The 24,511-nt window shown below is 33.7% G+C and overlaps 1 protein-coding gene and 1 pseudogene across 2 annotated transcripts in view; one reads left to right on the top strand and one right to left on the bottom strand.

Moving 5' to 3' along the window:
• The window catches only part of Skap2 (src kinase associated phosphoprotein 2), a 173,514-nt gene that overhangs the window by 129,159 nt on the left and 19,844 nt on the right, over nt 1-24,511 (bottom strand). The window lies entirely within an intron of this gene.
• LOC124990476 (PEST proteolytic signal-containing nuclear protein-like) lies at nt 9,264-9,784 on the top strand (annotated as a pseudogene).

The raw sequence follows: 24,511 nt of genomic DNA on the forward strand, positions 1-24,511 counted from the left end.
GCACTTAACAACAATGCCATGTAATGATATAGACAAATACAAGTAATTTTAATGTACTAGATTAGAGCTTTTAAATGCCATTTTTGCAACTATTTGCAAGAGAGTTTAGTAATTTAAAGAGCATTTTCCTTATTACATCAAACTCCCATAATTTACCTTATAAATAAAATGTTAACAAAAGCTATAATCCTAATTTATATAACATCAAACTCACATGTAACTTTGGCAATTTTCTTGCAGGCATGTTAATTTTTAAACAATTTAAAACCGTTCTTAAAAGTATTTTCCATTTCCTCCTAGAGCTCAAATTTGTTTTTAAAGGAACTATTTCAAGTATGTTAACTGAAATTGCAAAGGGACAGCTGCTTGATACGATGGGGCATATTATTGCCTAGCAATATTGGATCACTCAACCTCACTCCTTTTCCCTTTTTTGGACTCTAGGTTGCCACTAAAGTGGCTATTTATTAGTAAGTAAATACAGTGATGGCCATATTATGCATACTGATATGCCCTAAGGTCCTGTTATTGGGAATGAGAGTATTTGCCCGCACACACTTTATGTCTATGTTAATGTCTGCACTTGCTTTAACTTTCCCTAAGTCCCAAAACACATTTCAAGATTTGCTAACTAGAAAACTCACACCAATGCACTTTTTTGGTTGTTCATTTTAAATTGTGAAAACTCTCTCATCTGTCATAAATCTTAGGAGACAAAAATTGAACAAACATCTTTTAAATAGGAAAAAAATCACTATGTTCAAAACCTTAATTCATCTTACATATGCAATTTCATTTTACCAGGGGTGATGTCAACAATTTATATAAAATAATGGATTTAAATCATGTATATCAAAATACATTGGCTCAAATAGTTTTTTCAGTATTCCTTTATGGTATCACAGATTTTTTTTCTAAAACCCAATCATCATAAAATAGCACAAGAGTAAAATTAACATCATATATAGTCATACCACTTTTTAAACCATCTGCCTTAAAAATCCCAAAATTCAAGTCCTAACCATATAATTTGAGTGAGAAAAGCCATAAAATGATGTTCAAAAAAAACCCACAACTTTTTTTCCAGTCCTGGTTTCCCAGGATCATAAAACTCAGACTGTCCTTCCCAAATTTATCTTGTCTCACTTGCTTCTTAACTGCTGGGTTATAAATACCTTTGTCTTCTATTAAAGACACATATTTTCTTCTGAAGATTCATTCCTGTGAAAACTATGTTCCAAATTCTATGCCTACAATGTGTTCACAATTCAAAATTTGATTTCTAAAAACCAGTTCTTAAGTGTGAAAAAGCTATGTAAAAACTCTACTAACATCAATTTTTCTTTCAAAAACATTAGTTAAATTTTATCTAGCATTAATTCTCATTGGAAGCGCATATACCCAGAGTATCAACAAGGGTCAGGCTTTATTTTCTATTATTGAATCTGCTAAGCAAAAAAGTAACAGTACTCAATTCATTCTGGGTAAACCTCCTTACACTAATAGGCAAACTGAAATTCTAACACATTGGAGTTTTGATGCCTATTTATACTATACCTATGTTTGGTCTTTACTTTTTCAAAAACTGGTACATGTAGCTGAAATATTTAAAAGCCAACAACTACAAAAATGGTTATAAGCTTGCCTTGTATTAGAACCTCTTTTGTCCGTCAATCAACAATAAAGTATTATTCTACTATCACAAAAGGAAAACCTTTGGAGGCAGTAGAAGACTATGGGTTGTGCAAATGTGCAGTTGCTAAGAAGCAAATATGCCTCTCTTCTAATCAAATAGCCCAGCTCAGCAATGCCGCTGGCTTGGGGCAAGAAGCAAATTCCACCAGCCACAAACTTAGAAACAGTCTTGAATTATTTGTTGCTGACCGCTGGCTGAACCCTTCCTGATGAGCACCATCACCATTAGCCACTACTCAGTGTATTCCATCAACCAATGGCAATAGCAGCATGCTACAGCTCAGGCTACAAGAAATTGATCAAACAGGGTAATGAGACTATTTCTTCACGGAGGTTATTTTAAATGAATATAAATATTTTCTTTCTACATAATTTGCCACAGAAAGGTCACTGAACTCTCTGTGATTCCAAAGAAAAATGTTCTACTGTCCCCTTTACATATTTGAGTTAAGATAAAGCCAACAAACAATTCAGGGCATTTTTTGATACTAGGGGCAAATTCTAATGAGCTGGCATTTGAGACAACAGATTAGCTGTGATATTTAAGCTTCACCTTAGGTTATAGCTAAAAACTGATCAAATGATAATACTCTATAAATATGAAAGTAATCATGATTTACCAATTAAAAACATTTGTAAGAGTGCATTTTTGTTTAAAGAAAGCACAATTAATCTCTAATGTAGGTGATTGTGAAAACATGAATCATATGTACGCCTTCTTAGTTCAAGTTATTAAAATTTGATATAATTGTTGTGAATAATTTAGTGAAGAATTCATTTTTCTATAGCCCACCTCCTCCTGCTAGACAGTAGAATAAAATGCATGTTAACTATTCCAGTTAGCACATGAATCATTTCACTGACATCTGATTTAGCTCTTCTTACAGTGACATTTATTACTCATTTCCTTTACATACTTAAAACCTAAAAATTATAAACAACTTGATTTTAACATCACATCACAACCAAATGACAGTAATTTAGCTGTATATTTTATCTAACATTCTGAAAATGTTCTGCAAGTCCCGTTTATAGTTAGTGGGCTTCTAATAGAGTAGTATTAAAATACTACTTCTAATAGAGTAATATTAAAATAATCCCAACTAAGACCCTGTTTAAGAACTTCAAATACCCTTACATCAGCCACAAAAAGGATTCAAAATAAATATTTCTAACATATCAGTAGCCTGTCCTTATTGTAAACTAACGGATCACATAGCATCTAGTTAAAATTTTAAACTCAAGAGAAACACTTTCATGTGAATGAATGCCCCTAAAAACTTTCTAAAACATATGTCTATCTTGTTCCACTAAATGAAAATGCAATCAAATATGATGAAATAAATATTTGTCAAAGTGATCTGCTTTCTATGTACATTCTTTAAGAGCTTAAAAATGTTTTTATGATCTTTATTTTAGAAACAAATGGGTCAAATAATTTTTTTACTTCATTGAAAATGTCTAGTTTACAATGTAAGATGAAAAAAATGCTTAAGTTTGTAGAAATACATGCTTGGGAAATTATTTTTAATTACTGAAACACTGATGAACTTTTCACAATTCTACTTTTAAATTGTTTATGAATGTTATTAGACATGACTGTAAAACCACCTCATCTACAAAATAAAACACAAGATTCACAAGGCGGCCATCTTTAAACAGGGATAAAGTACTGCTGGATGTTGGAAGGTTATCTGTGCCACTGATAGAGATTTCTAAATATTCACAATTAGGATGTGATGGTACTCATAATAGGATTTAAATACACATTGAATGATTTTTAGAAACAGAAAACCTCCATGATTAACTTTAAATTAATCTCTCTTGAAAAGGAGAACTCAACAGAAAACAATACAGGAAAAAGAATCTCCAGGCTGACACACAACTTGTTTAGGTGCATTCTATTTTTTTCACAACAAAATTCTGCCATGTTCTCAGAAATGGCAAAGGAAGATTCTCTAAATAATAATCAATAATTACTTGAAAGAAAATTAGGATCAAATAGCAAAAACATCCTATAAGCTGTCTAACAATATGACAAATTCAGTAGCAACCACAAAGAACCAATATAACTTCTGGTGCCAAGGAGCCAGATGGTACTGCTGGAAAAAATTAAGTCTACAGATTGGCAGCTCGACCCTGTGATTATTGCCCAAGGGAGGACAAAGTGGAAGAAGAGTGGGAGGTTCAGGATGATGGGGATAAATCAATTACCACCAACTCAGTACATCCTTCCTATGATACCCTAATAACATTCTAAATACCATGCCAGCGAATTTTTCAATGTTTAAATAGTCCCAACATTAGTTGGCAATGATAAAATAATATGTAGTAAAAAGTAAAATGTAATCTCAGTTTTTCATCATGGGCCTGGCAAAGTACATTGATAATTGATTCAACTGCATATGATCTACATGCAATAAATACTAAAGGATTTTTGCATAACTGTTGTAGAGGGGGTAAATGAAGCTATCTTTTTTTTTCCTGTTTTTCCTTTTGCTTTGTATTCAATGACAGCATCTGTTAAAACTGTATATTTTCCAAAAGGAAAATTATGATCAGATAATGGTTGCACATGATGGTTTCATAACTAAATAACTGACTTGCATACTTTATAAAAAAATACTTTGTTCATGTTTTTGTTCAGAAAAAATTTTTTTCCATTTTGTGCCATCTAAGGAATGTTAAAGAAACAGCAACATCTCAAGACATGTTCAAAGTCAAATCATATGGTAAAGATAGCATACATTGTTAATTTGTACAATTGTGAGAAATTTAGTATCTGCTTTAGTCATGCTTTAAAAATGTAATACAGCTATGTACTTAGCAATAACTGGCAAAGCTTATGCTGAGGAAATTTATTTTTTCTTTTCTTACCACCTTCCTTTGGCCTACTATCACTTATGAATAAATACAGCTGTTCTGCATTATTCAAGCTTTAGTAGGTCAAATACTAAAATAAGAAAATTAAAAATTTAAAAATATTTAAAAGAAAATTCAGACTGTTGATTTTTTAAATCCTAAGAACATAAAATTTTACAATATAAATATACAGATGCACTTAATATTTAGCAATTACATTGATGGATGGCCTTTTGATTTTGTCTCAAACACAATCAGTGACAGACCAATTAGATTTCATTAATAAATATACTTGATATGGCAAAAAAAGTTTTTAAGTATAAGAGCAAGGACTGAATTTATAAGGCTCTAGCAAAGTATTAGTCAAATCACAGGTACACACTAATTTGATCCATGTTAAGTGAAACCTTTTTAATACATTTTCTAGCATGTTATGGAAGAATAGGGAATACGCTGCTAACATGAGTTGCTGATGCTATATCTGAATCCCTACTGTGGGCACTGGCAGACACAGCGATAGAAAAATTAATCTAAGAAGATGTGCTTTACCCAAACCACTCCTAAGTCACTTTTCCTTATCTAACAAAAATTGTGTATGTATTCGAATAGCTTGTCTGAAAGTTTGTAAAATGTAAAATGAACATCAGTGTTTGAACTTAGGACACATTCCTCCACCATAATTTCGTGCTACATAGCTGTTTAACCTTCATATTTTTGTACTAAATAACAAAGTAGTAACGCTTTTATCATCTCAGAGGAATACAATTAATTCACAGAAGTATCATACAGGTCCATAAAAATTCATGAAAATAAATTAAAATATATTCTTAAATAAAAATCAAATAAAAGAGAAAGAGTAGAGGATTTAAAACAATGTCAATAGAGAATAAATAGATTGTGATAACAAGACACCCTATTAATAAAGTTTAAGGGTAGCAAAACAGAGCAAGAAAAAATATATTAGGGAACAATTTTAAAATAAAGGAGTTATTTCTACATAAATCCCATATATTGTTCATGTAAAGAATAAAGTTTATCTCTCAAGCACTTTTATCATCCGAAGGAAAACTCTGCAGATATCAGGTATTAGACAACCAAAGAATGGAGCCACTCTGAATTTCAAGATAATTCACATTTTTATCCCATTATCACTTTTCTAACAAAATATCCAGTTAATGGCTCTCAGGGTTCACTTTGGTCAAATTCACATGCTATTGTTTCATTATTTTCCTATCATCTGACAGAAACATGAAGCCAAATATAATTCATCCAAATAAAAAGATCACTGAAATTTAACATAGGCCATGACACGTATGAATCACCACATGGAAGTAGTCAATGTACAAGAATGAATATTCAATGGTAAAAAAAATTCAGAGTGTTATCAACTCATCTTTTAGGTGCTTACATTCTGACATATAAGTAGCTAGGATATAATTAAATGCAATATTGTTCAACACAAATTACCTATGTTCAAATATCTTGAGAAATTATAATAGGCAAGAGCTAATACTTGGGCATGTCTGATGTGCCAGGACCTTCCTTATCCTTACTACAATCTTACGAAATACTATAACTGTTTCTATTTTTATAAATTAAGAAACTAAGGCCTAGAGACAAAATAATTTTTCCCAAAGTCACAATGTCAAACCAGGATTAAACCAAGGTATTTATGATATAATAATCTGTACAATTAACCACAACAGTATAATTTACCCTTGAGCTGATGAAATACAAATTTTATCTTCTTTAAAGTCCTTCAATATAAACACGCAGATATTAGAATTGTATCTGGTCTGCCTTGAATACTGATTGATATTATTCAAGCTGCCAGGACAAGGTACAGCAACATAACATGATGCCCTGAATTACAAAGAAGAAAATAGACAATAAAAGCAAAGAGAAAGGAAATGTCTAAGATCATACCAGCATTCAAATGAATGTCAGAGAAACTACCAAGATAAAGTGTATCCCCTTGGCTATATAATCATACTAAGTGAAAGTAATTAATGGCTTCTAAAATTCTGTAACTTAGGATCATGGATTTAGAAACCAAAGTGACAATTCTCCCAGTTTACCTGTGAGGAAAGTTGGGGTAGACGTCTCTATTCTGAACATCCTAATTCATCTCCTTCTACATTCTCTGGCAAGTCTTATCTTTTTCATGACATTCAACATGTTTAGGCAAATAAATCAGTGATTCTCTATATCTCTATCCCATATCTCAGACTCCCTCTCAAACAGCTTTGACTAATTTTCTCAATACTCCTTCAAGTTCAACAGACTTGATCTTTCTTATCCACTTTCCCATTTTCTTTACAGATGCTATCACTTCCTTGAGAAAAGAATCTAAGAATCAGGACTCAGTCTAGACACAATCATGAAGTCTACCATGGTTCTCCTCCATTTTCCCTCTAGGTACTTACTCTTCCTTGTCTCTACCCATAGAATAGCTAATTGTTATATATTACATGTTATTATAATAGCCAAGAGCTAATACTGGGCATGTCCTGTGTGCCAGGACTTACCCTTGATCAATGAATTCCCTCCTGAGGCCTTCTCAAGCCTGTTCTCACCAGAAGTATGCTAAGCCCTGTCTTTTCTCTTTCTCTCTACTTCCAGGTCCTCTCTCATGACAAATTGAATCTTGGGATTTCTTGGGGTTTTTGTTTGTTTGTTTGTTCGTTTTACTTATTCTTTATAACCCTTCTCTATGCCTGCTTAATCTGATAAATATTTTCTTGGATGCCTTTTGTTCTTTATATATGGTGGTAATTTAACCCATTATCTCTTCTCTAAAGTAGGAAACTGATGAGCCAAAGTAGTAAATTTAAGATACTTGTCTTTTTATCCATTTGTCTTTTTATTAAGATAGAACTAGAATTATTTTCTGTTGAAAATTTGGCCTGTCTCTAGGTCAAATCTTTTAGCCCATTTTCATATACAGGTTTGTTGGTTTTACACGTAGGCACACATCTTTGACAAGCCTCTCATCTTAGGAGAATATCAACTGTACTTCCAACTCTGCTGGCTAAAAATGTGTATAACCTGCTTATAGGTAGCAATACAAAAGTACACTCCAAGCAGTAGTCAAGTAATACATCCTAAATTTCTCTGCTGTCAAGTACTATTACAATAAACAATATATTTGAACATAGCTCAAGTACTTGCAACTTGGCTATTTTTCTAACTCAGTGGCCAAAAGACTATTTGGAGAAGATGAAGACTGGGAAGTAACAGAGTAGTATGGAATACACATTGGAAAGAGATGGTGCATCTAAAGAGAAAGATGAATACCATGCAAACCTAGTGTGGTCAGTTCACCCAATTTTTCCAAAAAAGCCAAATTCTGAATTTTTCTGGGTTGGCACAAATTTCTAAAAAACCAATACTAATTTGACCAAACAAAATACATCATCTACCAGTTTGAGACCTCTGCTCTAGATACTTTATATGATGTCTTAATTTTAAACCAAACCATCAGAGAATTGTGTATCTAGGAGAAAGGTTAGCAAATCTTTACAGCAAAGAGTCAGATAGGAAATACTCTAGAGGTTTTGAGGGACATAGGATCTCTGTCACAACTAGAGTCAGACATCACTTGTTAACAACAGGGATATATTTTGAGAAATACATTGTTGGGTATTTTCATTGTGCAAATGATAGGTGTACTTACACAAACTAAGAGAGCTACTTCATAAGGCAGTATCTTAAATGTGGTCCATCATATACAAAACCTCTCTATGTGGCACATGACTATATTTAGTGCTGCTGTTATAAAATGAAAGTGGCCACAGACTATATGTAAACAAATGGGTGTGGTTGTTTTCCAATCTAAAAATTACTATAAAAATAGCAGCAGGTCAGATTTGCTTCATAAGCCATAGATTGTCAACCACCAATCTACACTGTTATTTTGCCCCACATAAAATGATGTGCCTTAAACAAATCTTTAAGAAAAAACTCCAAAGCAATACTGAATATACTTTTTAAGAGTTTTATTTACTACAAAATCCTCATGACATACTTTTTGGAGTTTCCTTGAAAGAAATTTCACAGGATTCCAGTACTAGTAAGAGCTGTATCTCTCTTGAGTATCTGATTTATTTTTATATGAAGAATGCTATAAATCCTTCACCTGATCATTTTTTCCCTCTTTGCACTGACTGATAAAAATCTCAGGGCCAGATATGTACGTTCTCTAGGAAAAGCTAGCGTACTCATGGCAAGCATTTGAGATACAAATATTAATCCTAGTTTCACTCTAGTTTTTCTGACTATCCTCATTCTCTCTGTCCTTGTGTTTCTAACTCATTTTCTTAACTTTGGTATAATATATGTATTTTTGTGAACTGCTTCCATTGATTTTTATAAAACCATACAAATCAGAAAAAAATAAGAAGAAGCAGGTCTATTAAGGACAAATTAAATTCAAATAATCTAAAAGTCTAACTTTTATTTATCTCTAAACTATACAGTTTTTCTTTTTTACATCAGTGCCAAAAAGTAAAAGTGACGGATGTGTTTTAATTGATTGATTTAATCTTTTTCACTTATACACTGCCAAGAAGAAAAAGAAAAGGGTAGCCAAATAGCACACAATTTAAATAAGAAAACAAGCAAAAAAAAAACCTTTTACTAACTGCAAAAACAAACTTTAAAAAAGGATAAAGATTTAATAAAAACAGATAGCTGCCCCAGGGAAAATGCTGGATGGGAAGGCAGGAAAGGAGAAGCCTAAAGAGCCACAGTGGACTGGGGTCACCAGAGGACCTGAAGAAGAAACAGAAGAAACTGGAAAAACCAAGACTATTTGTTCCAATAATGGAGGGGAAAGTTCCAGATACAGCTCTGAGACATGATCAGCTAAAGAAATAGCAGCAGACCTCCCAAGAAAGTCTACAAAAATCTCCAAGTTTGGATTTGCCACAAGTAGTCGGATAATAAAGAAAGCATCAGCCATATCCATCAAACTTGGATCAAGTAAGCCTAGGGAAACTGTTCTAACTCTTGCTCTAAAACCCTTTCAGTAGCGGCAGTTTTCAATGAAGGTGAGGATAGTGAACCCGAGGAAATATCTCCAGAAGCAAAGATGAGGATGAAGAACACCAAGATTGAACAGAACCGCCTCCTTCAATAAAGGAAAGCAAGGGTTTCCTGATACACAGAAGGAATGAAGTATGATATCAAATCTCATCTTGGAAACATCCACAACCAAGACAAATAAATGATATATTTTGAAATTGGGATGTGGGGTGAGTATAAAGTTAAAAGGAACAGTTTCTCTTCCTTAAAAAATGGTATAAAACTCTTTGGAGCTTTTGTTTGTTTGTTTACATTTTCTTTTTCTTTTAAGATTGAGTGGTACACTAATAAATTAGAATTTTAAAAAAGAAAGTTGCCAGGGATGTGGCTCAGTGGTAGAGGACCTACTTCATGGGCTGGAGGCCCTAGGTTCAATCCTCAGCACTATAAAAAATAAATAAGGAAAATTAATCAGTCCGGAGAGTTAGTCCAACTTTTTTTTCCCTCAAGTTCTTCTATCTACAAATCAATTGAAAATTTAACATGCTAAATAATGGTTTTAACCTACTGCTTTAAGGACATTACTCTCAGCTGACCATACACCTATGACTACTGTCTACCTCAGTCATTCCTTTTTCCCTTCTCTCTACATAGACTTCTACAACATCTAAGTTTAACCAAACTTCCATTTATCCTACTGTGTAGTGGAAATCTGTTTTTGCCTGCTCTGAACTGCTTCCTCTCAGAATTTTGGAGAATGACACCACCAATAAGTTGCATGTGTTTCTGCAGCAGCAGCTTTTGCTAACCACCCCCCATACCCCTCACACCCCCACACATTCTATTTTGGACACTGACTCAATCCTGACCAACTGGAGCATCTCTCTCACACACACAAAGAGGTTGGGAGAGCTAAACATAGAAAGCAGAACGTGAGTGAGAAAACTCAAGGCAGTTGGAGCATCTACCTGGATTTGGGTGGGCAAGAAGTGAGATGCCAACTATCTTCTCATAGGCAAACCGATAAATTCCCCTTTCTTTTGCCTAAGCTAGTCTGAACTGAGCTCAGTTTGAATTGTTAATGTTGTTGTTTGTTTATTTGTTTGTTTTTTGTCCCATGAATCAAGAGTCTTGACCAATGTATCTCTTTACCAGATTGCACAAATCTAAAATGTTGTTATGTTTCATATGTGAAGAACCTTCTTATTCTCTCCAACATGCCTCAAATGCCATTCCTATTAGCAAGTACTCTTCATTCCAATCATAATGATTGTCTTCTTTCTCCTTCTATATTTCTTATAGAAGTCACTACACCAGTCTCCCTTAAATTAGAGTTGATATTTATATCTCACTTTCCTCTATTAATCCATATGGTCATTAACGGCAGTGACCTAACTTATTAATCATCTTATTGCTCCCAGACTAACAGAACTAACAGTTCTAACTAACAGTAAAATTTGTTGAATAAAACTTTTGTTCCATTTAGCACTTTACCTAAAACATACATTGTTACCCTTTCTTACTATTTATATTTTAAAAACCAATTCCTTACCTCCTATAAGACACATTTTCTTTTAGCAAAGAAATCCTATGCTAAGCATATTAGAAGTTTATAGCATATATATATATATATTCTCCAGAATATTAATACCAAAACAAGCCCTATTCAATGAAAGAAATATGTATATTTCTTCTCTTCATAGTACATTTCACTATTTTTAATATTAAAATATTATTTTTGTTTACCTCCTTCAGTATTAAAAAAAAATGATCAACAGGTTGAAAATAGACCAGTTCTACAAATGGCATTAAAAAGTTAGGAGGAGCTTTTGGAGACATTTACACAAAATGACCCAAAATCACAGCTCTGAGATGAAATTACTTTTTCTGATAAAGTCTTAAGTATGACCCTACATGATTCTTCTCAAGTCAGAAAAAGAACCAGATGACATTCAAATTACATTACCCTTTTCTCTAGATACTCCAAGTGAAAAGCTTTGAGACACCCATTGCTTGACTTTTGCATGAAAGATAATTACATTATCTGATATGACACTGGAATCTGAAAGCATACTTTATAATAAATGTGGGACTATAATCCCTAAAGTTTCTCCATAGTGAATATAAACCTAATATTCCAATTAAAACATGGCTATCAGCATGGAGGAAGGCACAAAGAAAGATACAGGGGGAAAAAACAGAAAAAAAGAAAAGGTCCCAGAAAGCATAAGTTATAATTCTGGGGCTCCTGTAATAATTATCTTGATCCTAGATCAATATTTCTGTCTGTGGTAAAGGACCACCATACCCTGCCCCAAGACATTATGAACCAATATTTTTGTAAAAATTCACAGCAAAACATAAAAAGCAATAAACATGGATTGCTAGGAAGAGATGACTATGTGCTTGGATAAAACAGAAATGTCAAATTGCTATCAATATTCCTCAGTACTTACTCTTAATTTCTGTACTTAAGATTGTCACATGTAGATCAGTAGTATACAGATCACGAATCAACAGATCACAGATCAGAACCAGTCTTCAGACCACACATTTAACAGTACTGGTTAGATAATTCACATGACATTTTTTGTGTCTCGGTCTTAGTTTCCTTATCTGGCAAGATCACTCAGTTTGATGACTGACACAGAGGGTGAGGGGAATGTCCTTACAAGGGAGAAGAGACAAAAGCAAATAAACAGTCTTTTTAAATGCTAAAGATAGTAACAATTTTTCCAAGACCACAATTCCGGAACCCCTTGAATCCCACCACCATAACTATGAACTGACAAAGCCTCACCCAGAAGAGCCAGTGTCACCAATAATCTACACTATGTGTTCTCAGAAATAATTTGTTAAACTAACTTGAAAGAGCCATGTGATTATGTTTATATTTGCAATGCAGCAAACATTATTGCACTTATATGTCAAAGGCATATTGCTAGAAATAAGAGTAGTGATATCATATGCCACAAAAGAAACCAAGAATTCTTTTTAAAATGATATTAAAGATTATAGAATTTGAGAGTTCACTATGATGAAAAGGCACAAGAAGAAAGTTACCTTTTGTCATCTGCACAACTTTAAAACATGTACTATAAAAGGAAAAATTACACTGAATAGAGTACGATTTGTCCCTATTTTAATTAGTATATTAATCTTATAATTTCTTAGAGTAAAAGAACTCAGTATTTTGAGAAATAACTTATCCTCAAATTAAGAAGACCTTAAGAGAAAGACAGTACCTTATGAATTTTCTGTTATACAAAGCCTTCTTAGACATGACACCAAAAGCATAAATGAAACAACAGATAAATTAAGCTTCATCAAAATTTTAAAATATTTCTAGTGAGGGTGGCACGTGCCTGTGATCACAGCAACTTGGGAGGTTGAGGCAGGAGGATCTCAAGTTCAAATCCAGCCTCAGCAACTTAGTGAGGCCCTATGCAACTTTGCAAAGCCCTATCTCAAAATAAAACATTACATTAAAAGGGTTGAGGATGTGGCTCCGTGGTAAAGCATCCCTAGGTTAAATCCCCAATACCAAAAAGAGGAAAAAAAAAATTTTTTTAATGTTGTGCTTTAAGGATACCATTAGGAAAGTGAAATGACAACTCACCAATTTAAAGAAAATCACATATCTGATATGCTACTAGTATCTAGAATATATAAGTAATTCAGAGTTTAACAATAAAAAGACAACCCTACTGAAAACTGGGGAAAGGATTTGGCTCCAAAGACATACACAATGAGATACTAATTCACATCCACTAGGATTCCTAAAATAAAAAAGGTAATATTGAGTGTTAAAAAAAGTACATGGAAAAGTCACTGGTAGGAACAAAGTAGCACAGTTACTTGCAAAAAGTCTGGCGATTCCTCAAAAAGTTAAATCTACATATGATCCAGCAATTTCATACCTAGGTGTATACTCAAGAGAAATGAAAACATATATTCACCCAAAAACTTGTACACAAATGTTCACAAAAGCATTATTCATAATAGCTAAAAAGAGGAGACAACTCACATGTCCATCAACTGGTAAATAAACAAAAGGGGGCAAATAATACACACCATAAATTGTTAATGGGCTATAAAGGAAGGAAGAACTGACACATGCTACAACATAGATAAACCTTGAAAACATTATGCTCAGTGAAAAGAGCTACACAGAAAGGCCATGTATACTTTTAAGTGGGTAAATTCTATGGTTAGGTAAAAATGTATTTCAAAAAACTTCAAAAATACTAGACCCTAGGCCAAACTGCTGATGGACTCTCTAAAATCAAAGTCATCTCCTTTAACTCAGTAAGTACATATGTCAAAATTCATAAACTAAGGTTTAACTGAAAAATCACTTTAGGCTTACCCCCAAACCTATAATGCAAAGTGTTAACCAGAAATAAAGAAAGAACTTGTCAAGAAAATAATTCACCTAAGTTGATTCCTGCACATTGCAGAGATATCTTCTTCATTAAAATACCTACAAATTTTTCATATATCACTGGGGATTGAGTCCAGGGTGCTCTACAATTAAGCTACACTCCCAGTCCCTTTTATTTCTTATTTTGAGACAAGGTCTCACTAAGATGCCCATGCTGGCTTTGAACTTGCAATTCTTCTGCCTCAGCTTCCCAAGTTGCTGGGATTATAGCTATGTGCCACTGTACCTGGCATTATCTATATTATTTTAAAATCTAGAGTGTACTTAATTTTTCTTCAATCACTGTTGCAAAACACTGATACCAACTGAAACTTTTGTAAAAAAATAAAATGGGTAGGCAGATATTAAAGACTGCACTACTTGTTTAATCTTTGTAAAAACAGAAAACAATTTTTGCCTTAATTTATTTGCTACCACTGATTTTCCAGTCCTACAATTTAGTTGAGTGTACCACTCTTTCTGTTTGGATTTGTTATTGTCTTTAACATTATCCCAGTTGGCTCTTGAGTGAGAATAATGAGATACTGATTGCTGTCCTTGCTTCCTAATAATTTTGGGCCACTTTTTCCCTGTTTTTAAATATACAGCCTTATTGAAGAATCTTGTAATATGATTTAAACTCATTCAAATGCTCTCAGAAGTATGTAAGTTTTTAGTCACTAGCTATCAAGCTAAAGTATAAAATACAGTACCTTCTTCCCTGGGCTAATGATACCTATCTACAAAATTTTCCCAGGTATAAAATTTTTTCATTCTCACATGCTCACTATTTAGTCAATAAAAAGAAGCTAAGATACAGAGAGGTAGAATGGTTCTGGGCAAAGGCATAACAGATTTGATACAGAAAATTTAACTGCTAACAGTTTTCAACAGAAAATACCCAATTTAAAAAATGATCATGTATTTTAAATCCCTAAAACTTCCAACTGCAAATCCTACAAAATCCAACTTAACCAGTGAAGCATATAAGCTACACAGTACAGAAGATGGATGAGACCTCATGCACACAGCTGTTTTAAACGCAGAAATAAAACATACAAAGCAATCTTCAAAATAGACGGGATAATAATAACCTGAATTTAATTCATCCCTACTATCAGGAAGTATTCTCATTTCTTATGTGCTTTATATTTACATAAATTTATACTAATCATTTTATAATTATATTAAATTTGTTAATTTTAATTTATATAATCTTATATTTAATCCTTGTAATAGCAATACGATACGGGTACAATTATTATCCTCATTTGATAAATGAGGAAACTCAGCAACTTGATGGAGGCCACAAACTTGCTGGAGGCTAGTATCTGAACACAAACAAAATGATTCTCAACCACTATATTTCATTTTTAGGGTGACTGAGGTATGTCTCATCTCATATCTGCCAAAAAAGGGATGAAAAAGAAGGGTAAGCAAAGGTTCTGCAAAGCTCCATTCCCATATTTCTAACTAGTTAGTAGGCAGTTTGGATGTCCACTGTTAGCTCAGTTCCACTTGCAAACCCAAACTTATCAACATTTTCATCTTCTCCAAACTTGTTCTCCAAATTCACATTTCAGTCAATTTTCTTAGTCATTAAAATTTAGAATTTTATAATCATCTTCGATCTTTTTTCTAAATTCTATACATAGCTACTACCTGTCCATTCTTCCTCATATGTATCCTCTCCTTTCAAGTTTCCTTGTCCCTCTCATGGTCGAGTCTCTGATCACTGAACATATGGCTTAATGGAATAGCCTCTTATCTCACTGACTAAATCCCCTATAATCCATCTATATAGCACAACTAGCTATGTCTACCTAAAATACCACTTTTCATCATACTGTCTAGCTCAAAAGTCTAAAATGGGTCATTACAGAATCAGCTCCTTTTGAGATCATTTAAAGTACTTCATACTTGGTTTTTACCTTGCCTAAAATAATTAAATCTTTTTAAAGAAGCAAGCCAATTCATGCCTTAACTAGAGTAGCTCAGTTGGTGGTTGAATCGGTACCAAAAGTCAGAGCCACTCTCCATGCCACTCTGGTCAACCTCATCGTTTGATCGTCTCAAACCTTTCTTAGTCATGTTAGTCTTTCCATAGTTCCTCAAACTATGCTCATTTCTAGCTCCATTTCTTCTTATTCCCTGTTCCCTCAGCTTCTCAGAAAAGCATTCTTCCCTCCACTTTCTACTAATTAAAATTGCATCCAACCTTATTAAATTCTAGTTTAAATCCAAGCCTCTTCCACTGATACCAGTATGCAATGCTTCTTTTTCTGATCTCTTGGAGTATTTATTGCCAATGGCACACATTTTTTAATCTGAATAGAGTTGGTAAGGCTCCTAACTGTGAAGTGTGCATTCACCGTACCCACAGTAAGACTACAATTCTTTTAGGGGAAAGGATGGTTCTCCGTTATTGCTTATAGAATCCAGGTTCTTCCAGAAAGTTAAGTATCTATATCCAAGGCCAGACTGGCATATTTATTTTGATTTCCTCTGACTGGTGGCCAGGGAGCTTACTTCTTCCCCAAGGAATTATTCTAATAGACCAGTTGTGAAATAGGATAAAGCAGTCTCTTGGTGTTATTAAAATGGCATTATAGATTGCTGAAGTCCCCCTGGAAAAATATGTGTGGTATGTGTGCATGAGAAAGAGAGAGAGAGAGAGAGAGAGAGAGAGAGAGAGAGAGAGGGAGAGAGGGAGAGAGGGAGAGAGGGAGAGGGAGGGAGGGAGAGAGAGAGAGAGAGAGAGAGAGAGAGGGAGTATGTGCACGCTTGCACACACATGGTGCCAGAAATTGAGCCCAAGGGCCTTGCATATGATAAGTGAGCACTAAGCTACACCCCCAGCCCCTTTCTGAATGTTTTTAAAAGTGCTGGGGGTATAGTTCAGTGGTAGAATGCTTGCTAACAAGTGTGAGGCTCTGAGTTTCAATCCCCAGCACTGCAATAAATAAATAGTCTTAATCACATCAATAGTCAAGAAAAGGTATCTTCAGTGAATAAAAAATTCCAAGTAATTCCTAGCCAGTAAAAAAAAGCAGTCAATTTAGAGTCAGGAAATCAAATATAAATGTTAGAGAGCTTAACACTGCAAAAATAATGTCGTTTTTAAAAAACCAAAATTGAGGAGTGGAAAGAGAGATGAGAAGAAGACCGGGTGTGCTAATTTCTTGACATTTCAAAGTAAAATCAATAGGCCCTGAGGTTGGTACATTAAAAAATAAGAATATATCATAAGCCAAGTATGAGAGCCCACACCTGTAACCCTAGCTGCTAGGAGGCTGAAGCAGGAGGATTGCAAGATCAAGGTCAGTCTGGACACAGCGAGATCCTGTCACAAAATAAAAAATAAAAGAGTCAAACTCAGAAAGTCAAGGGTTGTATATTTTCTCTCATATGTGGAAGGAAGAGAGGAAAAAGGAAGATGGAGTGGTCTCATGAAAATAGAAGGGAGATCAATAGAGGAAAGGGACCAGGAGGAGGGGAAGGAGGTGGAGTCGGGGGAGGAAGAGGGGGAGGAAGGGAAGAAGGTGGGGGAGGAGGAAAAGAAGATTAAGTCAAAAATTAACATTAAAAAGAAATAAGAATAAAATAATAAAAACTTGGGAGGCAGAAATGGGAGAGAAGCTTTAAGGAAGTATCCAGCATTGCAGGAGTCAAAAAATACCATTTATAGTTGGTCAAACAAAACCAAGAAGTGTAATTTGTAGTTATTCTAATATGTTATACATACTATATCCCATAAATAGGTACAATTACTATATCTCAATTAAAAATTAAAATATATTTAAACATAAATAAAGTTGCTCCAGAAACTACAGAAGAACCTGTAAGAACAGTGGCCTCTGGGAAGCAGTTCTAAGGGTAGGATAGGGCAGAAAAAGAAAGCTATTTCTTTGTATTGTACACCGTCTACTTTTTTATTTTTAACCACATGCATGTTTCCTATAATTTAAAAACAAATGCTAGTTTAATTTTATAAGTATCATGGAGTAGAAAGACCAAAGAAATTGGAATGTTACTCAGAGTTTAAAGTTCTAGTCCTTTCTCAGTCTCCATATTTTAAGTTTAAAAAGGGAAAATGTCTAGAGACTGAATAAAAAAAGGGAAAATGTCTCCTTAAGAGGTAGTTCTGAACAGATTAAAAGACAGAAATTCCATGAAAGAATATGGCAGACAGTGCCAGACTTATTAATCAATATTCATTTTAAACCTTGTAATCCCTTTATTTCCTTGAAGGTGCTACTGTAACCATGGGCACGGCCACCTCCATGTTAGGTTTCCTGGAGAAAAGGCGCTCTCCTTGGGGTCCTATGCCAGGATAGCACTCCTTTCTACATCCAAATTAGTCATCCCACTGTCTTAATGAACTCTGCTCTTTGAGTTTGTCTCTAAACTCACTCTTTGGCTCAATTTGTAAACAGGACGCACAACCAAAGACAGGAAGCCCTAACTGTAATCTCTCTGAACTCAAAGAATGGAATCAAATCCACATGTGCACATTAAGAAAGATAAGCCTAAATCTCATGAGAGATGATACTCTAAAATAACATCTTTACCCCTGGCCTGTGCTGATGCCTCAAGATCTATGAGTGGGCCTTGGACTCCCCTGGGTTAAAGGCACTGCCCCTATGAACATGCAAATATTCTTAGGAAATATTCTTAGGAATAATTTATCACAGCTTTACCTAGCAGAGTTTGAGGAGAAAGAAACTCTAGAAAAAGGTTCCAAAATGGGACAACTACCCACAGACAGCATCCTTGGAAAAGGGGCCCCTGTACAGCTTAGGAAGCTACAGTATAAGGGTTTCCAGTGACAGAAACAAGTACTGGAAGTGAAGGTAGGTGACCACAGAGATTACTTTTCACCTACTTCAAGGTGGTCCCCAGTGCAATGCCTGGTGCAGTGCAGTGAAATGTTCATGGGTAGCCCATACATGCAATTGCTTGGTTGCCTATTTTTTTTTTTTTTTTTTTTTTTGAGCTGCAAGAAGAGTCAGTATGACAAATGCCTCTAGAACAGAGCTCCTCAAACTCTGACATATACCTGGGGATCTTGTTAAAAGTACTGATGCAGATTCAGTAGGTGGGGACAGACATTCAATACTTCTAATAAGCTCCTAGGTGATGCTGACTCTATTGAAGTGCAGACAGTATGCTGAAAAGGGAGATATGAAAAGCACTTCCCTTTCAGCACACTGTCCACTACTCTAACCCAGGCTCTTGTCAACACCCCCTGAAACAGAAGCAAAGTATCTAGCCAGGGAAAAAGGAAAATGTAATGGCTTTGAGATCAGCACACAATCCCTGGACTCAGGCAGAAAGGAATTCAAATCCCGGTTCTACCACTTGGTAGCTATAAGACTTTGGGCAAATCATATTATCTCATCTCTATCCCTAGGTTCCCTCAATTGTCAGATAATAATAATATCAACCTCACAGAGAGCCTGTCAAGATTAAAAATAAATAATACAGGGTCTGGGGTTAGGGCTCAGTGGTAGACTGCTCACCTAGCATGTATGAGGCACTGGGTTCAATCCCCAGCACCACACATAAATAAATAAAATAAAGGTATTGTGTCTACCTACAACTAAGAAAAAATTTTAATAAAAATTAAAAATAAATAATATAGCACAGTATTTGTCTTGCTGATTCTACTAACTGGTCTTTTTGCCTTCATTCTAACTACATTTAACTGCCAAGGCAATACCCCCCAAATATGCACTCACCACATTGCTAATTGCTTCGGGGATCTGTTAATGGCTACCAAATCAAAGGAAAGTCCTCAAATGAACTTGGCATTTATTCCTACTGTAAACCATGCATTTATCTTCAAGAGCTCCTACTCCTTCCTATACAACCTCACCTCTGCTTAACACCCACAAAACCTATTTTCTTCAAGCAAATCACCTCACTGTTACCATTAAGTTTACAATTCTAAAATGTAGACAAAAGCATTTAGTGCTCTAGGGAAATTCCAAATACTTCACTGCACAAACCAGAAAACAAAAACCCAGAAAGGTGAAGTGACTTGTTCTTGACCACACAAATTATCATCAATGAGTATTAAAACCTGATTGCTGGAATTCTATTCCAAATTTTGTTTTCAGGATCATTTCCCACTCTCTCCAGAAAACTTCAAGCACCACACAAAACTTAAATAAAAGTCCCCCCTTTACAATTTACCCTAAAATCATTCAGAATTTAGGTATAAAGTTTAGGCTTTGTTTTATTCACAACATATGACTGATTCAACCAATAAATTAAGAGAGTAAAATCAATGAAACCAATTATTTGCCTTGGTATAGATCACATCATAGATATAGCCACACATAATGTTTATCATTTTTGGAATCAAGCTTACTCTAGATTACTAGAATGCTAATTATCTTATTTTAGGTGATTGTCTTCTCCTCCCATCTCAATTACATATTTTTAAAAAATAAGAACTTTATCTTACTCCTCTTTGAATCCCTCATTGTCTTATCCAGATATCCTGCACCCTTCTTCATGTATTGTGTAAATACTTTTGCATTCTTTCTTATGTAATTTATTTTGCCACAGTCTCATTTGCCCACTTGTTTTACTCTGATATAGTTTCCCATTTAGTAGCATAAAACATAGAAAGATGATTCTTAATGGCTCTGTGCCTTTATTTACTTCTTTGTATCTTTGTATCACAAAGATATTTCACATCTGTGTGATTTATATCCTCAATATATATCTTTAAGGTTGGAAACATGTTATTTACTTTTTTCCTTTCCCCAAACTATAATCCCCTCTCTTACACTGCTAACACATGCACAAGCTAGCAACTAGGTATACCGATATAACTATTAAAGTTTAAAACACAAGTATAATATTAATATGTAAATACACAAAAAAAGTTCAAGTTGGAAATTAAATTCTTAGGGGGCCAAGGGTACAGTTCAATGGTAGAGTGCATGCCTGGCAAGTACAAGGCCCTGGGTTTGATTCCCAGACCACAAAATAACAATAAATAAATAAATAAATACTCAGAATAAAATACAAAGGTATAATTTTAAGTATCAAAAACCACATGGGGTTGTAGCTCAGTGGTAGGGGACTTGCCTCACATGGGTGAGGCACTAAGTTCAATCTTCAGCATCACATAAATAAATAAAATAAAGGTATTGTGTCCATCTACAACTAAAAACAAAAAATATTTAAAATAGAAAAAAACTACATGACCATGGTAGAAAACCATTTACTTTAAGTGGTTAATTTACTGAAAGCTTCAATCTTTTTCTTATATTATCCTGATTGTAAACATTATTTCATTTTCTACTGAGACTCAGAAAAATAAAACATTTATTGCTTGACTTTTATAAGAACTGATTAGTGCTACACCTAACTTTACACACACACACACACACACACACACACACACACACACATACAAAGAAAACTTCCTCAAAAGCTTGGTACATTAAATACATGAATGTGCCTATGGATGTTTTAGAAGCATTATGAGTACTCATGATATACAGGCATCCTAGAAACAATTCTTTTAAAATAAATCTTCTGGGATACATGATTTACATGTTTCATAAACCCAAATTTTTATACATAGGATTTTCTTAAAATAAGTTAAATCAAAAAGGAAAAGATATTATATAATATTTTAAATTATGATCAAAGTAGTTTAACTATTTCTTAATTCCAAGCTTTAAAAAAATAGTTCCATTTCTAAACAAACACTGTTTCATATAAACCTATACCCTTGCCAATGCCCACAGCTTTATTTCATTTGGAAATTTTCAGTTAGGAAGATACCGGGACAATAAATGATTCTTCTATATCTTTAGTTTCATTTTAGCCTTCCTACATTCACACCCTAGAGGTTCCAGATTCTTATCCACAAAGTGATTATGGTCTAGGACTGAATCAGATTTGTAACAAATGTCCACTGGGATCCTTCGACCTATCATTGATGAGCAGAGCCAATATATGTCTTCTAGCTCACTGAATCCTTTCACCTACCTCAGGGACTCTCCACAATACTATATGGTTAGAAGCTTTCTTTCACAAATGACAAAAATAAATGAAAAATGATTTCAGAATAGAAAAATGGAAACTTAAGTCATTATATAGTGTCTAAAGGCTACCTGATATCTACTACTTGGTGCCCGAACATTGTAACATGTGTACAATAAAGAATATTCTTCTTTAAGGTTTTAAGTCTCATTATCTCTAACAATATTAACACTGCAATATATCTCCAGTCAAAGGATAAGCATAAAACTTCCAACAGTAATCTACAATAGCTTAGAAACCATTATGATTCATTTTTTAATTTTCCAGAAAAAAATAAAGCATACAGCTAATAAAATAAAACTTTTAATAAATATGCTTTCTAAAAATATTACCATATAAAAATGAAGCTCTGATAGAAGTCATATAATCATTTATAAATAAAATGTAAAGTCTTATTCTTTTTCCTAAAAGGTAATTTAGCATGGCATTTTATCTCTTTTTTTTTCTTTTTTTTTTTTTGCAATTGTTCTTAGGATGTATTTCTCTTCAAAAAAATAAAAAATTGTCTCCAAAGAGAAAGGAGAAAAAATTACAAAGTACAATATTTTTATGTTACAAGACACACAAAAATTTGTCACCATTTATGTTACAATTCTAGTCATCAATAAGGTACTTTTTTTCAATGTACCACTCAAAAATCAATTATATCAACTCTTTTGTATAGAGAAGCAGCACACCTTTCAGGCAACTAGTATTAATGAGTGGACATGACTATAGAATCTCCATCTGTTTCTGTGACAAAGCTGTGGCTACTCTTAGTCTCTCATTGAAATTCCATTAATCTGATGTACCAAGGTCCAATGCGAAAATCAAAACTCCATCTAACCCTTTATCAGCTCACAATAACCTACAAGTGAACTCTGCCTGTTAGCATGCAGCAAGTTATGATTTTGCTATCAATCAGGCAGCTGGCCAATAAAAAAAAAAAGAAAGAAAAAAAAAAGGGCAAGCTGGAAACAGTGTGTCTGGCAGGGTTTGGAGATTTTGTTTTTGTTTTCTGTCTTCATCCCTATTCATTTTCTATAGGGTGTCTGGACCTTGTGAGATTATGCATTATTCTCCTTGGCTGTGATTTAATTGCTACCAGCAATCAAGTCGAAGCATCACTGAAGTGTGCTTGAATTTCATTAGAAGATATAACTTATGCTACTTTCCTACAGTACCTAATAAACCATAAAGAAACCAAAACACATATGGCTTGAGGGAATAACTGGAAAATTAGGTGGCCATTTGGGAACTGAGTGAACTTTTGAACCAGAGGAACAGAGAAAAAGAAATATTAAAGGGAAAGACAGACTTAGAATGCACATAGAGATGTGCAGGTTTGACCTTTTCAGTACCTTGAAAATTACATTAGCATTATGAAAAATACATATCATGTTTAGAGTTTATAATCCATCAAAGTTCAGGTACTTTGTTAGTGCCTACCATAAGGTAAAAGTCAAAAGGACAAAACAACAATCTGATTTTGACAAAAGGCCTTTTGGTGACCTGTGCTAAATTGGTTATACTTATTGTTAAATGCATTATCTTTTTTTATAATTAATACATTATTAGACTGAGGTCACATAATAAAGGAAAATTTACTCAGCAAAAGAAAGAAAACACAGACAAAAATCTAAATTGCAGGGAGAAAAACTGAGATGATGAGATGTCTTAAGAGTAGATTAGAAGTCCAAGTGGTAGTTTGAAAATTAACCTAGAAAAACATACTTAGAAGAAAATGTGAAACCATTAAAAATCACGTTATTTATATATAAAAATAAGTAATATTAAAAGTTAAATTTCCGATTTGCTTAAGAATTTCTTAAACATTAATAGTATGAACCAATATTTAACAAAAAAGCTGGTGTTATAAAAAAATCATCAAATAATATTCAAATATTTATAATCTTTTAACAGCAAATATTTTTCATGTTAACCTATTTCCTGTATATTTGTTTATGAAAATGTGATAAAGTTTTTACTCTTAAGAAAGAAAACATGATAATCATATAAAGACAATATAATGCAATAACAAGTCACTGTGTATAAAACTCTCGTACATATTTAATTGCTGGGTTTTTTTTTCTTGCAATTTTTAAAGAATGCATATAATGCTCCCGTGTACATCAAAATATTTATGCTATTTTGAGACACTCTAAGGATATTTACTCTATGAGAACATTCTGTATGCATGTGTTTGTTTATCCCCTGAGGTATAAATACTTTGTCTGTATATGTGTATGTATACAAATACACTCATTCTTATCTACCAACATTATACAGAGAAGCAAAACAAATAATTAAAGTACATCTGAAAAACAGTACAACAAAGATGATAATTCACTGTTTGACCAGAAAATATTATTTCCTCAATTATAAATCATTTTCTAGCAGAAATGCTTCTGAAGATGAGGGTAGAAAAGATAATGCTCTGTTTTGGATGATAAGTAT

The sequence above is a fragment of the Sciurus carolinensis genome, chromosome 8 (genome assembly GCF_902686445.1).
Source record: "Sciurus carolinensis chromosome 8, mSciCar1.2, whole genome shotgun sequence".
NCBI lineage: Eukaryota > Metazoa > Chordata > Mammalia > Rodentia > Sciuridae > Sciurus > Sciurus carolinensis.